General features: G+C 41.8%; 1 protein-coding gene across 8 annotated transcripts in view; it reads left to right on the top strand.

Annotated features, from left to right (window-relative positions):
* The window catches only part of SIPA1L1 (signal induced proliferation associated 1 like 1), a 320297-nt gene that overhangs the window by 128462 nt on the left and 167380 nt on the right, over window positions 1-24455 (top strand). The window contains exon 1 of one of the 8 annotated variants that reach the window (XM_053311181.1): window positions 11595-11877. The exons of the other annotated variants lie outside the window; for them this stretch is intronic. The gene's annotated coding sequence lies outside the window, so the exon portion shown is untranslated. Of the gene's footprint in view, window positions 1-11594; window positions 11878-24455 lie in introns of those variants that run through there. 8 annotated transcript variants of the gene reach the window in all.

Raw genomic sequence — 24455 nt, 5'->3', positions numbered from 1 at the left:
AACGACTACTGAAATAAGTCTGTTTCTTGAAGGCTCTTTTTAGTGTCAGTCTCACTCTATCAAACAATGTATTTTTAGAATTAAATTCTGTTGCTTTTTTCACTGACGGTAGGCTTGGTCAGCTATATAGTGTTTCTTCTTAATCACTTCTGTTATTCTCATTTCTAGCCAAAATTGTGTCCACTTCTTGTCTCCTTGAAAGTAATGTTTTTGCCATAATACATATAATATTGTGATACTAGCAAAAGCTGGTCAAACATTTGTTACATTCATATAGCATATGGTTTTCACTGCAAGACACATTTAAAGTGCAATATTACACTGTTCTTCAGTTGCAAATCCAGAGCAAATATTGGCTAAACAAATGAGGACAGGTTGGCAAAAGTTTCTGTCTTGAGAAGTTATACAGTAATCTTCAAGAAAGTGGAAATGTGCAGTCTTCTCTTCTGGGCTTTGTTGAAAGTATGCTGTTCAGTTTCCTTGCATCAGTTCATATAAAATAGCTGAATTGTTGATCTTTTGAAACACATTTGAGTGATGTTCTCAAATCTGGATTTTGTGAATTGGATAGGTCTGTATGTCCGAACGTCCAGTTCCAATAAATGTGCAATGTGCAATACCACCATCGATGCTGCATGGAGGCAGGTGCTCCTTGCCGCCAGTTCCACACAGTATATGCCATTTCTGGTGTTAGGGGAACCTCCTAAGTGGAACTAGAGCCCATGGGGATGCCTGGGAAGGCATAAAGATGTTGGAAAGACATGCAGAGACATCAGGGAAGTGTAGTTCCAGCAATTTTCCCATGGAGAAAGTGTTGCCCCTGCATGTTTCTGGTTCGCCCAAAGCTGGAAGTGGCAGGTGCGGTGTGGAGCTGGCCACACTGGGAATGCCCACCTCCATGCAGCATTGGGGAGGTGGTACACTTTTATTGGAACCAGACATTCAAGCACACAAGCCTAGAAATGGGATGCCAAGTATATTAAGCAAGAAATCCTTATAGACATACTCATGCCATATTGCTTTCATTCCTTTTAACTTGTTCATTGAGTACTCAAGCAAAACCAACCTTAATTGGTAAGCGGTTGTATGAATAGCAAAAGTAATGAACATGGTCAAACTAGGCCATATTTATAGGCCTTTCATCATCAATTTGAACTTGGTTATCCAGCTGCTGAATCTTCTTTATTTTCCAGACTAGATGGTATTGTCAGTGTGCCTTGAACAAAACTTAATACTTTTCTGGTGCATTTATTTGAAACATGACACCATCTTCGTTAAGACTATATTCTGTATGTCTATTTGGATGTTTTCAAGTAGTAATCAAAACGACTTCGTTTCAGTTAAATAAATCATGCCCAGGTAGTAAGGTATCATCAGGGGTAGATAGGAAGGCTGGCAAGTCCATATATTACTATTTTAGAAGAGAATGTTTATCTCGGATTAGTTTGTAGAGAAGTACTTTTAAAGCATCTTATCTTAGAAAATGGTAATGTCCATTGGTCAGACTGGCACATGTTGCCAGTTTCAGTAAGTGTGACCGGCCCCACTTACACCGACAAATAGTCTGATTCCTATATCAATTGTGCCATTTTTGGACCTGAAAGTCGGACCTGAGAAGTTGGACCTGACCTCAGTTGCTTATGCTTTGGTAACATCCAGATTGGACTACTGCGTTGCGCTCTACGTGGGGCTGCCCTTGAAGATGGTTCGGAAGCTTCAGCTGGTTCAGAATGTTGCTGCAATGATGCTCCTGAGTGCAAGTCTCTTCGTGAGTATCACACTTATCCTGTGGAAGCTTCTTTGGTTACCAGTCCACTTCTGGGCTAGATTCAAGGTGCTGGTCCTTACTTTTAAAGCCCTACACATCTTGGGGCCGGGGTACCTGTCAGACCACATTTGCCCATATGAACCTGCCAGGTCCCTCTGCTCATCATCTCAGGCCCTGCTCATGGCACCACCACTAACAAAGATCTGGTTGGCGGGGACTAGAGACAGGGCCTTTTTGGTTGTGGCCCCTTGGCTTTGGAATGTCTTCCATGAAGAGCTTTGCCATGCTTCCTCCCTCAGTGTTTTTAAAAAACAATGGAAAACACATCTTTTTAAAGAGGCTTTTTAATGTTTCACCTGTTGCATAGATCTGTAGGCTCTTCAGTCTTTAGTTTTTATAATTCTTAGTTTTTAGCTTTTTAAAGAATTTAATTTGAAATTTTAAAAGCTAAACTCTGATTGTGATTTTAGCTTGGATTTTTAACTTGTTTCATTTGGTTAATTTCATTAGTCTGATTTTATATTGTAACTATTTTATAAATGTTGTGAACTGCCCTGAGCAGTAATGTACTGGTGGAACAGAGTATCAATATTTTAATTAATTAAATATTTTTTCTCAGTGGTCTTTTCTTTTCTGAGAAGAGGCTCCTCCACAGTTTAGACTGTGAAGCCCCATCTTTGCTCTGAGGTAGGAGTCTCTCCAAAGAACCTTGCTAAAAATATTGACGTTGGAGGGTGCATTTCTCCTCCTCTGGAAACCAAGATTACACTATGGATTTCCCCCCAGCCATACTGCTGCTCCTCCATACTCCCCCTCCCCTTTCACTTCTTTGTCCTTTTCCTATCCAGATCCACAGGATCTGCCTGTAAAGGTTTTCTACAGGAACTACATCCTTCTCTTATACCTGGGTAACAAGGCAATCTGTCACCAACTTTATAACCTTAACTTGGTATGACTTGGTATTTGAGCCAGAAATTGCTGTTCTTCCAGAGCTTCTTTGGAAGGTCTCTGATACTTTCCCCTTTCCACTCAGCAGCTTCCTGATGATAATTTCTTTGACTAGTCTTGTAAGTTGTTTCTATCCTTGCTCTCTCTTCTTCCTGCCTGTCTTCTGATCATTATCCCTCTGATTAGTAACTGATGTAAATGAGGTCATATCCTCCTGCATACATTGCATAAAGGAAGATTTATCCCTAAATAAATCCCTTGCAGGACCCGTGCTAACTGAGCAAAGAGAAACCTTTCAAAGTGGCGATTCTCTTATATTTAGCGGGGGGGAGCAACTGGCCCTCTCCAACCCCAGCTCAGCATCCCTTCAGTGGCTGCTGTTAGTGTGTACCTTATGTTTCTTTTTAGATTGTGAGCCTTTTTAGACATGGAATCATCTTATGCATTATTTATTTATCATTCAATGCAAACTGCTTTGCAAACTTTTGTTGAAAAGCGGTATATAAATATTGGTGGTGGTGGTGGTGGTGGTAGTAGTAGTAGTATTAAATGGTTCATCTTTTCTATTAATCTGTATAGTAAATGATAGTCAGTTTTGTATCTCTGGGTGCAAATGAAGGTTGGCTACAGAAAATTAGTAATATTCTAGGAGAAAACCCTTATCAGAGCATAGAGGCACCTTAAGGTGATTGGTTCTCTTATATTTAGCACGGGGATAGCAACTGCCCATCTCCAGCCCCAGCACAGCATCCCTGCGGTTGGTGTTATTTGTGTCTACTTTATTTTTTTTAGATTGTGGGCATATTTGGGACAAATCTTATTTGTGTTTCTGTGTAAACCACTTTGAGCACTTTCATTGGAAAGTGTTATATAAATACCTGTAGTAGTAGCAAAAAATCTGATATATTTCCCCACATTTGCTAGCAACATCATTTAAAATAAATCAGTCATTGTATCTGTTGGACTAGCAGAAACATTATGTCAAAGCCATCGAGCAGTATCTGAGGCCACAATAGTGAATAGAGTTTGATATTTTGACTTCATAATTTCTATAAACTTTTCAACTAAATTTAAAGTCTTAAATCAGTTTTCAGCAATACCCAATCTATATTCCTTTTGTTTATAAAGCTTTAGGCAAGGTTCGGCAGAAATATAAGGATAAGACCTTAAAGCTAGAGATGATCCAGATTTGTTTCTGGTCTCATGAGGAATTTCTACTAGGTGTCATGCAGTTTCTCATTTCCAGGCCAATTCCATGAAAACCTTCGGAGGATTGCTGCAAGTTAATCAGCTTCCAGTAGTAGTTTCTATTTGCTGTGCTCTGCTTATTTTTCTTCCTCCAATCCCTTCCGGTTTTGGGATGTGGCTTGCTCTGTTAGTGTGGTAGCCTATAGTACACACATAGACATGGCAGTGTATTGCATGTGTGGAGTACCATTGTATGTCTAATATTCTCAGCGTTGCACCAATCTGCATAAACAGATTACAAAATAAGTTACAGTTCTTTAATAGAAGTTTTGATAACTATACTGAGGCCTAAAGAGCTGCAACCCTTTGTCTTTTCTACATAGATTGATGTTTTCATTGTTCTTTGTCTACGGAACTAGATTTATTCCGATTGTAATGGCCCACTATCAGTTGGTTAAGGAACTCTGACCAGTTTTTAGGTTGGCTTTAGTTAGTTGAGATCAACAAGTTCCTCTGCATTGGTGTGTCATTTTTAACAGATTTTTGTATTAAGCATTATTGACAAATATGTCAATTATCTTCTGTTTGATGGTGAACCAATAGAGGCTTACTCTGAAGATATGCAGAAATGTGTGCATTTATTTGCTGTACATTACTGGACACTCTGAGACTAATATCGGTTCTGTGAACCATTTGACTTTTGCAAAAAGATTGGACTTAAGTTGTGTGTGTTATGGAGTTTTACTGTTATCCTAAACATTTTTACTAGGCTAGCAAGTTCCATTTACATCATTGGGATGTATATCTGACTAAACATGCATAGGTTAATAGGGGTATCAGTATAAAATTAATTCTGCAGTTGTCTACATTGTTAATTGTAGAAGCACAAATAAAGTCATGATTTTATTCAAGAAAACCCAGCTCTGTCTAAAACTCAAGAGTCTTCTAGTCTATAGTAATCAAAAAAGCTAAACTCCTTGATTTGAAATCTTAGGTGCTCCTGGTGGTAGCATAATTTCTATGGAAGTTGTCCTGAGTGGCAGACTCAGGTCTTTGAAATTCTGGCAGTGTTCTTACTCAAGGCATTTTCTGCCACATATGTGTGCTGGAATGTTGCAACACAATTATGTCTTTTAACACAATGACAAATTTTCTAACTGTTGTTAGTTACCAGAACATCAACTTTTGTTAACAATAATATTTAAAATAATTGGGGCAATCCTTAAGCTGTTTCATCTGCTTGAGGATTTTTGAATATCTTATGTTTTTCCTAAAGAACTGATTGGAAGCTGATTTTGAGTTCTGCTTTTAAACAAACTGGGATTTGCCATGGTGTCCAATCCCAGTAAAACCCAACTTGTTCTAACCAGAATTTTATGAACACACCAGGCTAGGAAACCAATCATATTTTAACTTCTATAAACTCTGGTTAAAATAAGCCAGAATATCCTTGTTTCCATCCTTGTGTTAAGCTGTGATTCCATTTGATATCTTGAGTTTGGCTATGGTCTCAAATGCAAAGTTTGCATGTGAAATTTGGTTAGATCACTTGAAATGTTTTAATGATTGCCTTAATGATTGCCAGGGCTGTAATGCTAGTTAAGATTATGGTTTTTGCATGTTTTTTGTTTTAAAATTCTGTCAATTTTGTGTGTGTACTTAGTTTGTACATAGGAACATAGACAGGTGCCATATATCGAGTCAGACCATTGGTCCATCTAGCTCAGTATTGTGTAAACAGACTGGCAGTAGCTTCTCCAGGGTTGCAGGCAGGAGTCTCTCTCTGTCCTGTCTTGGAGATGCCAGGGAGGGAACTTGGAACCTTCTGCATGTAAGCAGGTAGATGCTCTTCTGGAGCGGCCCCATTCTTTAAGGGGAATTTTTTACAGTGCTCTCTTTTAGTCTGGTTTTAAACTTGTTTTCTGAGATCTGTACTTAATCTTTGTGCCTCTGTAGGGGAATAGTCTGTCACCAAGTGTTGCAGCACTATTTAATCTGGTAACAAACTCTGAACTACATGGGAGACTTTCCAGAGTTGCAGGTCCATGAGTTGCAGGTCAGCAGCTGTTGTATAGCATATGAACTTTAGTGTATTTCCTTGCATACATTTTCTTTCTTTCAGTGATTATCAGTTTAATTTAAAGCTTCTTGTGCTGCCACATTGTTCTTGCTTATTTAACCTTTGCATCCGAATTATTTTGATGTATGTATCATATTTATATATTGCTTGATCTATATCTCAAGGTGGTGTGCACAATTTAAAACACAACAGATATAAAACAGAGTAAAAACAAATTCACAGAATTAAAAAGTTAAACAATTTCATGGGATAAAAACAATTTTAAACTAATTTCCGTTAAAAGCCTGAGAAAACAGGTATGTCTTGAGGGCCTTTCTAAAAGCAATTAGAGGTAGAGATGCTCTTATTTTGACAGGGAGCATATTCCAAAGCCCCGGCGCAGACACAGAGAAGGATCGGTCCCAAGTTGCCACCAAACAAGCTGGTGGCAACTTGCAGGGGGGGGGGACCTTCAGTGTGAGAGCCATTTCCCATTGTGCTGACCTCTGCATAGTACTGCATGTTGTTCAGTGCTGGCCCATCATGAGACACGAAGCCCTCTCTCAAGAGCTCTGCGGGGAAAGCACCAGGAAGGGCTACACTTTCCAGCACTCCATGTGCATCTTTGAAGATGGTTCAGGGGCTCAGTTTCCCTTTTAAGGAGCCCCCCAGCACCGGGCACAGCACTCCACTATGGGAATGGTCATCTCCACATGGTGCCAAGGGGACTGTGCAGAGTACTTAGCTTTGGCTGAAGCTTCACAAAGCCCAATAAACAATTAGTCAGGGGCCCCCACTTAGGGTTGATGGGGACCGCTGTTGGCCCCCAGGCCTTACAATGAAGAACACTACTTTGCATTCTCAAATGTACCTTTTCAATTAGTCACGTAGCTTACAGTTATGTGCACATTCACTTAGAAGTTCCACAGTGTTCAATGGGGCTTCATCTCTGATAAGTGTGCATAGGAATGTAGTCTTAATATCAGATATACTTGACTCTTTCCAGGTCCCTTACATGTGTAATATCAACAGTGAGTAGCTTTCATACATCAAGTATGACATGTTGTGCTTGCTTGGAGTGAAGGGTAGCTCTTTTTGTCTCCAGGTAATCAATTGCCCATGCTTGCTAGATCTGTCTGAAAAAAAGGCTGCAATAGAGTTCAGTTTTCTTCCTTCCATGTACGCCTACACTATTGTGTTTCCCCCTCAGTTCTGCAAGTGGTTTTTATCACTTTCTCTGCTGTGTAGGCGGCCTTCCATGTCATACTTGAACTTTGCAAGAAATTAAACCCTTTTTGTACAGCAGATCTATAATTTATTATTAAAGAAAAAGAAAAAGGAGAGTCTGTGTTCAAAATTATGATGCATTTCAGCTTGAGCTAAAATAAGTTATAAACTGCAGTTCCAATTTTAAAAAATTAAAACAAAAGATGAAGAAACAAGAACATCTTATTATTCTTATGCAAATATATTGTAACTGGGATCTTTTTTGATCCTCTTGTGAAAAATATACTCTTTCCATGCAAGATTGCTACCAAAATATTAGCAGAGTAAGAAAGAGAAATTGGTATTTTTAGAGACTGGTCTCAGATTTGATAAACTCCTTGATAAGCTGCCCAAATCTTGCCATTTTGAATTAAACTACAATTGTTTTGCTTAATCCAAAGATCTATAAACATTTCTGGTCTCTGAGTGAATTTTAATAACTTACATGAAAGCTATTTAATATGTTCATTTTTATTATAACCGATGATATATAAACAGCTTGGACCATCTGGATTTGTTTTTCTTAAATGTATTCCTCGGATTACATATGGCTTCACTACTTCTTCTGTTGTCTGTAAGTGGTATACTCTTATCTTAGTTCCTTACTAGATTCACATCCTCTTTCTCTGTTCTGCTTTTCTGGGCAGCATTTGGGTACTTGATTCTCAATATCAGTGCAGTGGTTAAAAAAAAGTGTGTGTTCTCTCTCACACACTCTCTCTCACGCATGCGCATGTGCGCGCACACACAGAGAGTTTAATATAAGGCTGCTATGCTTTTAGTGTAAGGAATGGTGCTGGACATGATGGTTTGTCATGTGCTATATTCCGGCTTTCACTTTAAAAAGACCCTGGCTCAGGGCAATTTGGTTTTATGGGTATTAAGTGTTTGTTGGATCACACACACACACACACACACACACACACACACACACACACACACACACAAACACACACACACCCTGTTCAGGAAGCAGTTGCCTCTTTTGTCTGTCTAACGCTCATTTTCCATTAATGCTCTTTTACATGGTTGACTGGCAGAGATGCCATTGCCTAGGTCATGGATTCTCAATGTTGGGGCCCCATTTGCTGTTGGACTTCAACTCCCATAATCCCCAACCAAATGTCACTGAGGCTGGGGATTATGGGAGTTGAAGTCCAATAACATCTGGGGCAGGGTGGATTTGATTTAAATCAAACTGATTTAAATCATGATTTAAATCATGATTTAAATCACTAGCAGGGTGGATAAAAATAAAAAAAAATCCGATTTAAATAAAAAAAATCCGATTTTTTTGATTTAAATCGGATTTTTTATTTAAATCGGATTTTTTTTATTTAAATCGGATTTTTTTTTATTTTTATCCACCCTGCTAGTGATTTAAATCATGATTTAAATCAGTTTGATTTAAATCAAATCCACCCTGATCTGGGGACCCAACGTTGAGAATCTCAGGCCTAGGTCACGGTTGTATGATGATGTCCATCTTTGCCTTGCTCTGTTTGACTTTTCATAAACCCCTGCCTTTTGTAAATTATTGATTGGTCCTGTCACAACGGGATTGGATAATCTTGTGAAAATACTGATGGTTATTTCCTCTGTTTTTATAAGAAAAGTGTCTTTTTAGCTAGATTGAGGTTGCAGCCTTTTCTTTGAATGCCTAATAATTTTTGATCTATTAAGTAAAGAGTTCCTATCTGTTGCATAATACAGGAGAACTTCCATATTCGTGGGGGTTCAGTTTTCTGCAATTACCATATCTCTTGAGTACCAATTGCAGGGGAGTAACAGCAGGAGAGAGAGCATGCCCTCAACTCCTGCCTGTGGCTTCCAGTGGCATCTGTTGGGCCACTGTGTGAAACAGGATGCTGGACTAGATGGGCCTTGGGCCTGATCCAGCAGGGCTGTTCTTATGTTCTTATGTACCATGGATAAGGAAACTGTAAATACTGAGTTATTGTGTCTATGGGATGGGGGGGAGGGTTAGGTTCCCAGAGGTCAAAGAAGGTGTCAGAAATGGGTAAAATTGTCTGAAAATCACAGGGGAAAGTGCCCTACCAAACTCAGTATATCCCTAGCTGTCCAGCAATGCCCCCAAAATGCAGCCACTTGCAGGGTTTTTTTTGCCGGAAAAAAATCATAGGTTTTTTCCTTGTTTACAAAAATGAGCCAGAAATGGGTAAAACTGCCTGAAAATAACAGGGGAAAGTGCCCTGCTGTGCTCAGTATATCCCAGATGTCCAGAAGTGCCTCTAAAATACTGCCATTAGTTGATTATTATTATTTTTGACCGAAAAATCATGTTGTCCCCTGTTTTTTTAACAGAAAGGAGCCAGAAAATGGCTCCCTTACACAAACAAAATGGGGTGCGAAAATGACCTCAGAGGTTATTTCCGCCCAACTCCAACCCATGGATTCTTCCCCCCCACTTCTTCAGGTTTTTTCCATATATACCATGGTTGGGTGCCAATTACCCAACTGTAGATAGCTAAACCACGGATGTTGAGTCCATGATTAACGAGCTTCTTCTATATGTTTATAGATTTAAGCGCTCAGTGCCTATCTGTGTGCTAAAACCATTCTGTTTATTACCTTTTACTAATAAATTGATATTCTGGATTTATATGAGAAATTGAAGTATCACCAAATGCATAGAGGGCAAAAAGAGAGCCTGTTTGTGTACTGACAAACAAGAGAAACCACTTCTGAGTTTTTATGAATGTGTGAATTTTAAGCGTGAACTGTCTGAGGGTGCATGTCATGGAAAGTTGGTTTGAAAACCTGGTTTAAAGTTGGTTTGAAAAGACTTCAGGTTTTCCACAGCAATATCTTCCTTGCTGTCATGCTGTGAGTTTGTGTTCTTTACTTCTACTTGGACAGCAACAGCTGAGTATTTCTCTACCACCATGGAAAAGGTTTTGAAGGGATAGAAGATAAGGACAGGGAAAGGAGCAAGTGGTAAGTAGAGTATTAACACATTCTTGTGTCTTACGCCAGCCATGATATCACACCCACATGTCCTTAGTTTTTAAAGAGGTATAAAGGCCAACCGAAGGAAACATTACCACCTTGGCTCATTATAGTGTGATATTACACTGACAAGGTAATTTTTTTAATGGCAGAAAAATGTTCCTAAACTCAAGCTTTCCAACAGCTTAGGCGTATTCACTCTTAGGTTTCCCCAGGCAGCAACGGAGAACAGTTAATCTTTATGGCAGTAGTTTTACCTGTTGAAAGGTGTGTGTGCCTCATTAATCTTCAAAATCTAAAAATATCCAGTTTAAATTTCTTATACCTGCTAAAACTGATATTTCAACATCCATTCATTCATTGGGTTGAATATTCCTTGAATCAGTGAATGAAACTGAAGCCACTGTTTTCCAGGTTCTCAAGTTGTTGATCAAGCATGCTGCTTTCTGGATTAACCCTTGTCACCCCAACAATTATTTAATGCTGTTGCTTTGTATCTTGATGGTCAAGACTCCCTCCTGAGCCAAGTTGCACATCTGAGTGAACTTGGCTTGTTCATATAGTTTTATATTGACTTAAGGAGGTTCAGTAAACTTGTGGCTGATAATTCCTGATGTATGTGCATTTCAACATAAATTCTATTTTGTAATTAATGTGACTTCTTGTATGGTCCCATAGACACAGAGCCACCTTTTCTAATGAATTAGATGTGGCTTTCCAGCACAACTTTTTAACTTGCTCTGTGTTAACCTGTCTTAATACTCTGCAATTTTGCTTCTGTTTTAAAATATTACCTATTATGCTTCCTCTCTCATATACGAGGCCTAAATGCAAACACAACATTGTGTAGATATTAGGAATGTGCAGAATGCTCCGAGCTTGGAATGGGCTGTTTTGAGTGTTCTGTGCTCAGAACAATGCCCTTCAAATGAAAGGCCTGTTCTGAGCTCTGAATGGAACAACCCCACTTTGTTCCAAGTTCCATTTTGGACTCCAAAATGACGTCCTTCTGGTCTTTGCACATGTGCAGCAGCCATTTGTGTGGTTAACAACACCATGCTTTGAGTTCTCCATTCTTGTTCCATTGGAACAACCGGCTCGACCAGTTGTTCTGACAGAACTTTGTGGGCATTTGCATTCCATTTTGAGCTTGGAACATCCCTAGTAGATATGCCTTTGTAACTCCTGTGATGAACTTACTTTATTGCTGGATATATTGCTTCATTTAATATTTCAGGCATAACCCACACGGATCCAATGACTTAGTGTGAGTTTACCATGGCCCTGAGCTTTTAATCAAAGTATTGTCTCCTGTAATGAGAGAGCTTTTGATGTCTGTCCTTTTGAGCTACTTGATTTATCTTTATGTAAAACCAAGGAAGTATCAGATTGTACGTAAGAGCCCCACTGGATCAGACCAAGGCTCCATCCACTCTGGTTTTCAGTTTGAAACTGTAAATTGTGCCACAGACATCCATCAAACTAAGGCACGCCAACCTCCAGTTCCAGGAGAGGGGAGCCACTCACTAACTTGGCTTAACTTCCAAGGCCGATCCCAGCAAGCACCAAGGCCAGACTGTGGGAAAAGCATGCCAGCAGAGTGGCCGCAATTGACAACAACCTTGAAGGAAGCGTGCTGAACCGATCGTGCATTTTTGGCATGGGCTGCTCAACCCCGGTAGGGAAAGAACATTTAAAATCCTTTAAATACCCTGCCATGCCAGCTCTGCTTCTGAGAGTGATGGCACGCACACACAGCCCAAAGAGCCCTGCACCCCAAAAGTCCCACACAAACACAATGGGAGGGGGCTGGTTGAGTAAGAATGTTACTCTGGAAAGGGAAGGGAACTTTGAGACTTCCTAGGAGAGGATTGTACTTGAGGGATGGCAAAGGATGCTGGGGTGGGTGGGTTGTCCCACCATGACCTAGGATGCTGTTGTGAGGTATCACCCCACCAAAGCAGTCTGTGCAGACCAAACTACACTCCTGCTCCACAGGCAGCTTTCTGCTGGTGGCCTGCCCTTTTATGAGAAGGCCAGTCTACTGGGGAGGACCATGCGGCTGTGATCCCCTAGGTCTCCCTGCACGCTCATGACTTGAACTGACCCACCAAAGGGACCCCTAACTCTCCGTAGTAAAACATAGGACAGAATCACTGCAACCTCCCCCCTTCTTGTGAAGCCTTGCACACACCCAAAGGAGATTTTGATGGCCCATATGTGAGTTGGGCCATATGCGTGGCTGGGGGGAACATTGGTGTGTCGATGGATCTTGAAAACCCATTTAAAATTTTGAGGCTCAGTCTGGCAATGTGCCATATGCAGATCTGCCAATGCAAGGAATCATGGGAGAGGGGAGGAATGATTCTCAGTGACACTGGGAGAGGGGTGTGGTGTTTCAGGGCACAAGCAAGGGTGCACATGTCCACATGGGCAGATGGGCTGGAAGGGGGCACACATTGACAGCTACTTGGCGGCAGTTGCCAAGATAGGGAGAGCAGTTGCCGGAGTACTTGTCCCCACAGCTTTCCTCCATGAAGCAACACTGGTTTGATGTAGAGCCCCAATGGCCTGACACTCTCACGAGAGAGCGGTCTGTGGGAGAAGGGGATGTTTTGCCATTGGGCATCATTAGAGATTTTGCTCTGCATTTCTTTCTCCTCCCTTTTGATGGTTCTTCTCATAAGTTGTAAGGGGGTGTCCCCATGGCCTGGCACTCTCTTGAGCCTGGGTTGGCATGCTCCTTCTGTTCTGCTGCCACTTCTGAGCTCTCTGACCGGAGCACTGCTGACCTTAGTGACCAGCTCTCCTCATGAGTAAGCCTAGGGAGCACTAACCCCCATGTGGAAGGGGTTGATTCCCCTTCCCTAACCTTTCTGTAAAAAAAAAAAAAACCAACAGAACTTGGCTGCTTGAGAATCGCTGCTTTAAAATAGCTCCTTTTAAGCCCACCCCATGGCACCCGTCTCTGCCAAATGTTCCCCTCCCTGTGCTATGACGGGGTACCCTCCTGAGGTGGTCACCTGGAGTGTTTATACTTGTGAACATACATAACTGTTGCTTCCTTCTCGGGGAGCAAAGCACTTAGTGCCCATTCTGTCATCCCGTCCCCTTTCCCTCCTGGTTGTCAGGACAGGGAAGCAAGGGACAGAGTGGGGAGAGGGAATGCCCCTGTGTGGTTTTGCTGCTTGACAGACTGACAAGCCTGGGATGGGACTTGTTGCTGGGCAACTGCATTGCTGGATTGGAGACAGAAAGGGTGGGGCTGGTGCTCAGAGATGCGGTCAGTGAGAAGTGCCACAGGCATGGAGAAGGTGCGTCTGTGTTGCTGCCTCTATGATTGTGGTTTGAAAATTAGCACGAAACCATGGTTATGGCAATATCTGGGTTCAGATGTAACCCTTCAGCAGCCAAACGAGAGGATTCGGTTGTGAACCTTTTTGCAAACTGAAGGTACATATTGGAGTTTGGTGAGGCAAACCACAGGCTACTTTTGCTGCAAAACTGTGGTTTCACAGATTCAGACACAATGGAGTTCCAATCTCTGCTCCGTTCAAATCCAGTTTCGTATTACGTCTGAATCCAGCCATTTTGTTTGAGGACACACTTCCCTATTACTTGTTTTTGTTCTGAGTTTGGAAATAATGGAGTGTTTGTTTTTTAGAGCTCTGGGAAATTTCAGAAAAATGGCCAGATTCCAAACCCAGATAAGGGGAATTCACCCACTATTCATTCAGCATCCTGGTGAGGTTCATTTGGCTATTGTGCCAAATAGTTGTGCCATATAGTTGTTTATAGTTACTGGTGTTCTGTTGGATCAAGAAGTACACTTCTGTATATCAAAGAAGTCTTTTGTGCATGGAAGGAAGGGCTGTCTGGCATCTTAATAAAATTAAATTCAAAGATGAATTTAAAGATGCTTGCAGAAGAACTTGTAAAAACCTCATGTGCAAGTGGAAGCATGAAAACCTCTATAGAATCTGCTTATGTGTATGTATAGTAAGTTAATTGTTGTAACCCTAACATTTTGATCTCATATACATCATATGTAAAACACTCACACAAACATACACATTTTTACGTGTGTGTGTGTGTGTGTGTGTGTCCCACTGCATTTCTTTTTGCCTCTCTGCTGCACAAAGGGATGGGAGCTGGGTGAGAGAGAAAGGAAACGCACTCTGTGCTTCCTCAGAGGCACTCTCGCTACTTTAATGACAGATGCCAGGTCTAAGCTTTAATCCTGAGTTGTGGCCTCAGTCTCTGTGAAGCTCTCCGCCTCAAATCGAAACAGGACAAATTAATCCGCTGTTCCCAGTTTTGCAAAGACTACAGGCGAGGGGTAGGACTGAATAATAATTCTCCAACCCTCCAGCCAGTGTGCCTTATTGAAACTTGTTATACGTAAGGTTGCCAACTTTCCAGGGTTGACCTGGAGTTCCCAGGAATTGGAATCAATCTTCAGTGCGCTTTCTGGACTACGAGACTTGCAACGCTTAAAGTGTTGCAAACTGTAACCTGATGAAGCAGTGTTATGAAAGATGTTTTAATGGTTTAATATTGTGAAAATGTTTTTGGGAGAAAATGTTTCCAGCCTTCATTCAGGATTGGCAACGGTGCTGTATCTCATGCCATTGCCTCGGCCCACAGGAACAGCTTTTTTTGCCAAAGATTGGGGCTGCAGGAAGGATCGGTGTGTGTGTGTGGGGGGGGGGGTGACTTGCAGTTTCTGTGAGCACCACTGTGGATGCCACATATTGTGTGTTTGATAAACGTGACAAGACTGAGATTTGTAGCTTGTAATAAAGTATCTTGAAAATGTTTCACTTTTTGAGTCAAATGTGAAACAGACAATGAAGCTAGACTCTGGATTCTTAGTGGGATGCCAATTACAGTAATTTGAAGTAAATAAGTGCCATAAGTGCTTGCAAAGTGTTTTGTTTTGTTTTGTTGTTTTTTAAAAGTATGCACACACATATATACACAGACTTTCTTTACATGCACAACTGTAGTTCTGTGGAGGCTGTTTTCCAGCGGCCTTCATGTGTAGACGTACCCTGAGTAGATGGGTTTTTGTTTGTTTGTTTTTTAAAACAGAAATGTCAGTTCTAGTAAATTTCTTTTCTGGATTGAGGCTGTGATCCCTAAAGCTCATTGTGGGTGTGTGCAAAAGTGTCTCCATATGCAGTATAGCTTTTGACTGGCTTTCTAGGAGAAACTCTTTGGAATAAATCACAAATTGCTTTTGAAACTCCTTAAGTTCAAAATCAGATTGTTGAGCAGCTTCTAGGGCTGCTAAAAATAAAAACATTCCAACAGCCTGAGTGCACTCAGAGTTTATCACAAGCAGGAGTCCACAAACTTTGGCGAGCTTTGGTAGATAGACAAAACTTGCAGTTGTCATGACACTGCGCTTCCCTCAACTTGGAGGAGCAGTGGGATGTTGTCGCTGGCATGAGATTGAACTTTGGAGTCACTCTGATGCAGAATGAGGTATATAGAATGATCCCTCTACTCTTGTCCTCAGCTCTCAGCTCAGGAGGGGGACTGAGGCTGAGCTTCAGAGGTGTGACCTCTAGGATAGTCCCCTGTTGTTCTCTCCAGTAGGAGAATTGTGGAGCTAATCATGCTCCCCAAAGGGAGGAGGGATTTACACATCAGTAAGCAAATTTCTGGACCCCAACCACAAGGCCTTCTAGTTTGCAACCATAATGTAAGAGAACAATAGTAATCAAATCAAACTTTCGAAGAATTGAGTTTTGACTAAAATGTATCTGTTCGGATGTACCAATTTATTTTCTTTGCGACTGTGCATAAGGACTTTTGAAGTTCTTTGGCATATTACATGTAACTTCCTAGACTACATGGAAGTTGTAGGCTGAGACATTGCAAGCAGGGAAAAACTGAAGACAAAAATAGTTTGAAGCATATGCATTTAAGCAAAGCAGCCATTTTGACAAGTTTGATTTATGCCATACATTTCTATCATCTTAATGTAAATTGGTGCAGTAAACAGTGCTTTTCTCTCTTATGTCTGAGGACTGTAACTTGACTTGTAACATATTTCCAAATTGCATATTATTCAGAAACAGTGTGATGCCTTCTATGGGCTTCTAGACATTTCTCCTGTAATATGTGTATTTTTAAAAATTATATTTACTGCTTACATGTCATGCAGGCTTGTTTCCATACTCACAGAATTATCTTGTTTCTTTAACTCACCATTTATTATGTTTTCCTTTTTGTTTTTCTGAGTCGGTGGAAACAGACTAGATCCAAGATAGCATATACTGTCGCTTGCTGCATATAATTATCATGAATATATGGTTATCTGCTAAAAACACTTATTTGCATATTTAAAATACAGGGCTTTGGGGTAAGTTGAAAGGTCACTTCAGTACATTCATGGTGGTACTGAAATTTTTATTATGATTGTATAACTTTTAGGCAGTAGAATTTGTTTTGCAGATTGACGTTTGATTTTTGCACTCCTGTGTTGGATTTCCTTATGTGTCTTCAATGATTTTTTCCATTATCAGTCTAAAAATATCACTGCAAGAAAGATAAGCCTATGAAAATGGTGATCAGATCTTGGGTATTTCCACTTGGATAAAAATATAGGACGCATAATCCGTTTTCTTTAAAAAAGCAGTCTTGTGAATACAATGTATGTATGATGACAGCATAAGTATGACATGGTGCTGCGAAGTGATGCACTTCCTTTTCCAGTGACACTGATACTGTCTTCAAATATTAGATAAGTGTTATATGGGATAACCCTGTTATCTGTGGGAGTTCTGTTATCTGGGGTGGGGCACGGATAATGGGGCAACAGGGCAGTGGGAATGGGTGTGTGTGTTAGGTTCCCAAGGCAGCGAAAAATGGGAGAGAGGACGAAAATGGGAGGGGTGCCCTACCATGCTCTGTGCTCCCAGCTGTCCAACAATTTTTTTAAAAAAAAACTCCATAAGTGTTTTTTTTGGGGGGGTAATGAGGTTTTCCCCCACAAAAAGCTACAAAATGGCTCCTGTCCTCATAATGGCAGACAAAAATGACCTCGGAAGTCATTTCCACCCATTCCCAACCCATAGATACGTGAGTCTTATTCCTTTAAATGCCTAATTTTATTACATATACTGAGGTTGGGTGACAATTACCTGATGACATATATGTAAAACCACAGATGCCAGGTCCATGGTAAATGAGGTTCTCCTGTAGTAATTTGCTGTGACTCACAGTTGTGAGTCAGGCCAGATTCACATGATCTAATTAATCATAGTTTGCTGGATCATTGCATTGAGCTCCAAGCTCATGCGCACTCTCCTCCTTCTCACTTCCAGCATGGAGCTGTGTTGGAAGAATCATTGTTAGTTATATTGCAGCTCCATTTGTTGTCTGAACATGGGATTAGATCTTAAATTGCAGCTTCTGGGTTTGGACAAAATAAAGATTTAGGGGCGATTCTATAACCATGCAAATATCTGGAGGTCTGTCACATAAAAGGAGGAGGATACTTGTTCTCTGTTGCTCCTGAGGGCAGGACTAGGTGTAGTGGTTAGAGTGCTGGACTAGGACCGGGGAGACCCGAGTTCAAATCCCCATTCAGCCATGATACTTGCTGGGTGACTCTGGGCAAGTCACTTCTCTCTTAGCCTAACCTACTTCACAGGGTTGTTGTAAAGAGAAACTTAAGTATGTAGTACACCGTTCTGGGCTCCTTGGAGGAAGAGCAGGATATGAAATAAGTAAGTAAGTAAGTAAGTACATCTTCTTTATATATATTTCTCTAAGACATACCCGTGGCTAATCCCATGTGTGGCAGCTCTCATGAGAGTTCGGAGGGCTGACGAATAGCCACAGGTGAGAGGGAAGAAAATTGAGGTTGCGGCTGGAACAGCAGCCGGTCAGTTGGCCGGGGGGTTGGTGCAGCACCAAAAAAGGCGGTGGAGGTGGCAGTGGTCAGAAGGAGGTGGCGGCAGTGGGCGGGGGGGGGGAGGAGGTGGCAGCAGTGGGCGTGTGGGGGGAAGGAGGTGGAGGCAGCGGGCGGGTGGTGGAAGGAGGCGGCAGCGGGTGGGCAGCGGGAAGTCTGTGGCGGAAGCTGGAGGGCAGGGGGAAGGAGGAGGTGGGGAAGTGCGGCAACAGGCGGCAATCTAGAGGCGCAGATGCTCTGTGCCCGGCCCAGCTAATTCAAAATATTTTTCCTATAAATGGGTATAGTATTTCTTGCAAATTAAGGTGTAAATCCCTTTAAAAGGCTTTTGGGTTGCCTGACTTTAGAGCTGCTCACCTCACTCTGTTGACCTTTTAGCTCCAAGTCTCATCTTACTATGAATGTGAGTTTCTTAATCACTTTAAAAGCTAACCTGTGTATTTCCCCTTTTCATGCTCAAGGAAAAATGTTAGGTACAGGCTATTCCTTTCTTACTGAAAAAACCAATACGTGATGGGATTTCAGTCTTTAAAGAGCTGCACAATACCAGCAGCTGTAATAATTCGCAGCTCCATTTGTAGCACATTCTGAGGGTTGGTTGGTGTATTTAAGAATTGTACTATATAATATATCATTCTTAAAATAAGTTACACTTTTAGTTTCAAATGCAAGATAGTAGAATATAATTTGGCTTAGCTCCTAGACAGTGCAATCAAATGGGAGGTAAATGTACATTCATATGTTGTGGTGCAATTGAAATTTTAATCACAGGAAGATATGAGCATCTTTGTCATTCAGATGTAAAATGTATCTTTCTTGTGTTTCATCCTGTGTGTCTATGTGTTGGGGTGGTTTGGGGCAGTGGTCCCTCTAATTTTTTTTAATCTCTGTGCAGAATGCATTTTGTTCTGGGTGGCAGTATCAAGGCAGTGTGTGCAAACCTGCATTCAGAGTGGGACCTTCCTGATTCAACCTGAGCGGGATCTAAAATTAACTGAGCAGACATCCAAAAACTTGTGAGCACATGCACATGGGCACGCCTTAGAGGGAACAGCGGGGGGCGGGGGAAGGTCTAGAAGCAGTAGACACTAAGCATCCTCTCCAACCTGCTTTCAAGACAGCCCCATGGTATTCAGATGAGTTACGGGAGCTGAAGCAGGGAGGTAGATGACTAGAGTGCAGGTGGAGGAAGACTCGGTGCAAGTCTGATCGGGTACAACACAGAGCATATTTAAGGATCTATGTTCTGGCAGTGCAGGAGGCAAAGAAGCAGTTCTTTTCTGTCCACATTGCTTCCGCAAACTCAAGTCCAGCTAAGTTGTCTAGGGTTGTGAGGGGCCTAGTGTGTACCCCCTCCCCCTTGAATTTGAACTTGGAACCATCGGTTACTCGCTTTGACATTAATGACTTTTTTTGCAGATAAAATTTCTTGTATTCGGGCCGAGCTGGATTCCACGGTTATTGCAGTCTATTGTGGAGGTGTCCAGCAACTCCTCTTATGGGATTAGATTGGATCATTTGCAGTTTGTGACTCCTGAGGAAGTGGACAAACTGCTTCTGACTGTGCGCCCTAGAACCTGTTCTCTTGACGCTTGCCCAACTTGGCTTATATCATCTGATAATTATATTATCAGAGATGATCTGGTAAATATTATAAATGCTTCTCAGAGGGAGGGCACGATGCCTCCTTGTCTTAAGGAGGCTATTATTCAACCACTTTTGAAGGAGTCTGCAATGGATCCCTTGGAGTTGGCTAATTACAGACATGTTTCTAATCTTCCGTGGTTGAGCGGGTGATGGCCTATCAGCTCCAGGCAGTTTTGGATGACACAGATTATCTCTAGACCCATTTCAAACTGGCTTTCCTGTGGACTGTGGGATTGAGACTGCCTTGTTCAGCCTGATGGATGATCTCCAATTGGCTATCAACAGAGGGAGTGTGACTCTCCTGATCCTTTGGGATCTCTCCGCGGCTTTCGATACCATCAACCATGGTATCCTTCTGGATTGCCTGAGAGGGTTGGGATTGGGTGTCACTGTTTTACAGTGGTTCCACTCCTACCTCTCTGGTAGATTCCAGATGATGTTGCTTGGAAACTGTTGCTCTGCAAAGCGAGAACTGAAGTATGGAGTTCAACAGGGCTCCATACTATCTCCAGTGCTTCTTAACATCTACATGAAACCTCTGGGAGAGAACATCAGGAGGTTTGGTGCTGGGTGTTATCAATATGCTGATGACACCCAGATTTGCTTTTCCATGTTGACCTCATTGGGGAATGGCATATCTTCCCTAAATACCTGCCTGGAGGTGATAATGGGCTGGATGAGGGATAACAAACTGAAGCTGAATCCAAATAAGATGGAGGTATTGACTGTGAGGGATTGGGACCCGAGAGATGATTTAGATCTGCCTGTTCTGGATGGGGTTACACCCCCCCCCCAAAGATAAGGTACGTAGCCTGGGAGTGCTCCTGGACTCCAATCTCTCCCTGGTTTCTCAGGTTGAGGCGGTGGCCAGGAGCGTTTTTTATCAGCTTTGGCTGATTCGTCAGCTATGTCCATTTCTAGAGGTGAATGAACTTAAAACAGTGGTACATATGGTAACCTCCAGTCTTGTCTACTGTAATGCCCTCTGCGTGGGGCTGCCTTTGTACATAGTCTGGAAACTACAATTGGTACAGAATGGGGCAGCCAGATTGGTCTCTGGGACAACACGAAGGGACCATATAACACCAGTTTCGAAAGAACTGCAGTGGCTGCTGATATGTTTTCGGGTGAAATACAAAGTGCTGGTTATTACCCATATAGCCCTTAATGGCCTGGGACCAGGCTATTTAAGAGAGTGCCTCCTTTGTCATGAACCTTGCCTCCTGTTACGATCTTCCTGAGAGGTGTGGTTGCGGTTGCCACCAGCAGATCTGGTGGTGACTCAGGACCGGGCTTTCTCTGTGGCTGCCACAGGGCTTTGGAATATGCTCCCTGCTGAACTAAGAGGATCTCCTTCTCTGTTTGTTTTCAGGAAGACCCTCAAGACTTGCAAGCTTTTCTCACAAGCTTTTAATTAGAATTTTAATAATTTGTTTTATGTATTATATATTTTAACCTGTGATTTTAATGTTGAAATTCGGGCTCCACCTAGAGATTTACATATCAGGAGGTATAGAAATATGACAAATAAAATAAATAAATAAGAGCTAGATAAAAACTATTTTGTGTAACTGGACAACTTGATGTTTATCGGGGGAAAGCAAATATATTTTTTAGAAATAAAATATAAGAGCAGCCCTGCTGGATCAGGTCCAAGGCCATCTAGTCCAGCATCCTGTTTCACACGGTGAGCCCACCAGATGCCTCTGGGGAGCCCACAGGCAAGAGGTATGTACATGCCTTCTCTCCTGCTTTTGTTCCCCTGCAACTGATATTAAGCCTCTGAAGCAGGAGGTGGCCCACAGCCACCAGTCTAGTAGCCATTAATAGACCTGTCTTCCATGAATTTGTTTAAGTCCTTTTTAAAGCCATCCAAGCTGGTGGCCATCACCACATCCCATGGCAAAAAATTCCATAGATTAATTGTGCGCTGTGTGGAAAAGTACTTCTTGTCGGTCCTAAACTTCTCGACCTTCAGTTTCATGGGATGACCCCTGGTTCTAGTGTTGTGTGCGAGAGGGGAATTTTCTTGCTGTCTACCCTCTTCAATCCATGCATAATTTTATACACTTTGATCATGTCTCCCCTTAGTTGCCTCTTTTCCAAGGTAAAGAGCCTCAGAGGCTGTAGCCTAGTCCCATAGGAAGCTGCTCCAGGCCCCTGATTATCTTGGTTTCCTTCTTCTGTACCTTTTCCAGTTCTACAATATCCTTCTTAAGATACGGTGACTAAAGCTGTATGCAGTATTCCAGATGTGGCCACACCATAGATTTGTATAAGGGCATTATAATATTAGCATTTTTATTTTCAGTACCCTTCCTAATGACTCCTAGCATGAAATTAGCCTTTTTCACTACTGCCATGCACTGAATTGACCCTTTCAACTATCTGTCCACCACACCTCCAAGATGTCTCTTGGTCAGTCACCCATCAGTCAGATCCTATTAGCGTATATGTGAAGTTGGGGTGGGGGGGTTTTTTGTTTTTTGTTTTGCCCCAGTATGCATCACTTCACAGTTGCTTAATTGAGCTGCATTTCTATTTTGTCGCCTACTTCCCCAGTTTGGAGAGATCTTTTTGGAATTCCTCACAATCTGTTTTGGATTTCACTACCCTAAATAGTTTAGTGTCATCTGCAAATTTGGCCACTTCTCTGCTTACCCCAACTTCTAGATGATTTATGAACAAATTAAAGAGCCTTGGTCCCAGTACCGATCCCTAGGGTTCCCCACTTCCTATTTCCCTCCATGGTGAAAACGGTCCATTTATTCCTAACCTTTCCTGTCCTTCAACCAGTTACCTATCCACACATGAACCTGTCCCCTTATCCCATGACTGCTAAGTTTACTCAGTGGGGAACTTTGTCAAAAGCTTTTTGGAAGTCTAAATATATTTTGTCAACCAGATCACCCTTATCTACATGCCTGTTGACACTCTCAAAAGAACCCCAAAAGGTTAGTGAGGCAAGACTTTATCTTGCAGAAGCCATGCTGTTTCTCCTTCATCAAGGCCTTTTCTTCTATATGTAATCCTTAAGTATGCTTTCCATCAATTTACCCGGCACTGAAGTTACGCTGTAATTAATTACAAGGTCTATAATTTTCCGGATCCAGATTCCTTTTTGACAGTCGGAGTTACATTGGCTATTTTCCAGTCCCCTGGTACAGAGACTGATTGTAGAAACAAGTTACATATTTTTGCTGGGAGATCATCAATTTCACATTTGAGTTCCTTCAAAACTCTTGGGTGGATGCCATCTGGCCCTGGCGAGTTGTTAATTTTTAGCCTACTTTCCAGTAGGCTTATGAGATCACGCGGCATTGTGTGTGTGTGTCCGTCTGTGTGTGCCCCCTCCCAAACTTTGCAGCATCTGGACCAATATGAACCAAATTGGGTACAGTGGTAGGGACACATCAACGGCGTAGTTTGTGACATCCACCCCGATCCAAGATGGTGGACACATAAACGTTTGAGTTGCAAGTGGTTAAGCTTGTGAACCACTTAACCAGTTAAGCTTGTGAACCACTTAACCGATTTGAACCAAGCTGTAGGGACACATAGGGACACCTCAGTGGTGTAGTTTGTGATGATGTCACCTACCCCAGTCCACGATGGTGGACGTGTGAACATTTGAGGAGCAGGTGGGCTAACTTGACTGCCTAACTGATTTGAACCAAATTAGGAACAGTTGTAGTGAGTGACACACAGGGACACCTCAGTGGTGTAGTTTATGTCATCCACCCTGATTCAAGATGGTGGAACCATAAAACTTTGAGGCACAAGTGAGCTAACTTGTGAACCACTTAACTGATTTGAATCAAATTAATACAGCTGTAGGGACACATAGGGACACCTCAACAGCAAAGATTGTGATGATGTCCTCCACCCCATTTCAAGATAACTGACATGTAAACTTTTGAGGTGCAAGTGCATGAACTTGTGAACAGTCCAAACAATTTGAACCAAATTTGCTACAGTTAATGGGCACATAAGGATGCCCCAATGGTATAGTTTGTGATTATGTCACCCACCCCAATCCAAGATGGTACATGCATAAAATTTTGAGTCACAAGTGCACTAACTTGAGGACTGTCTAAACGATTTTAACCAAATAAGTAACAGCTGTAGTGAGTGACAGGTACCACCAAGTTCAGGAGGATGCACTCAGTGTTGCAGTTTGTAAGGATGACATCCACCTGGATCCAAGATGGCAGACACATGAACATTGGAGGCTCTAGAAATCTAATTTGTGGACCTTGATTTGCACCAAATTTAGTCCAGGTGTAGAGATTGTGAAAGGAAAGTAGGCTGATTAGTTCTTACTAGAACAACTTTTTAGTTTTTCAAGACAGTTCAGAACATCTTCCCTTGTCACCTCAAATTGGCCCAGTTCTTCAGCTGCTAAACATGAAAAGCCCAATTCCAGAAAGTCTACATGGTCAGTATCCTCCACCGTGAAGACAGATGCAAAGAACTCATTCACCTTCTCTGCAATCTCCTTATCCTTTTTAATAATCCCTTTCATGCCCTCATCATCTTAAGGATCCAACCACCTCCCTGACAGGTTTTCTACTTCTGATATATTTAAAGAAGTTTTTGTTATTCCCCTTGATACTTCTAACTATATGCTGCTCAAACTCTCTTTTTTGCGTCCCTTATTGTCTCCTTGCATTTCCTCTGCC

This window comes from Hemicordylus capensis, chromosome 1 (genome assembly GCF_027244095.1).
Source record: "Hemicordylus capensis ecotype Gifberg chromosome 1, rHemCap1.1.pri, whole genome shotgun sequence".
Classification (NCBI taxonomy): domain Eukaryota; kingdom Metazoa; phylum Chordata; class Lepidosauria; order Squamata; family Cordylidae; genus Hemicordylus; species Hemicordylus capensis.
Note: the sequence above shows the minus strand (reverse complement) of the source record. Positions and strands in the feature narration are given on the sequence as shown.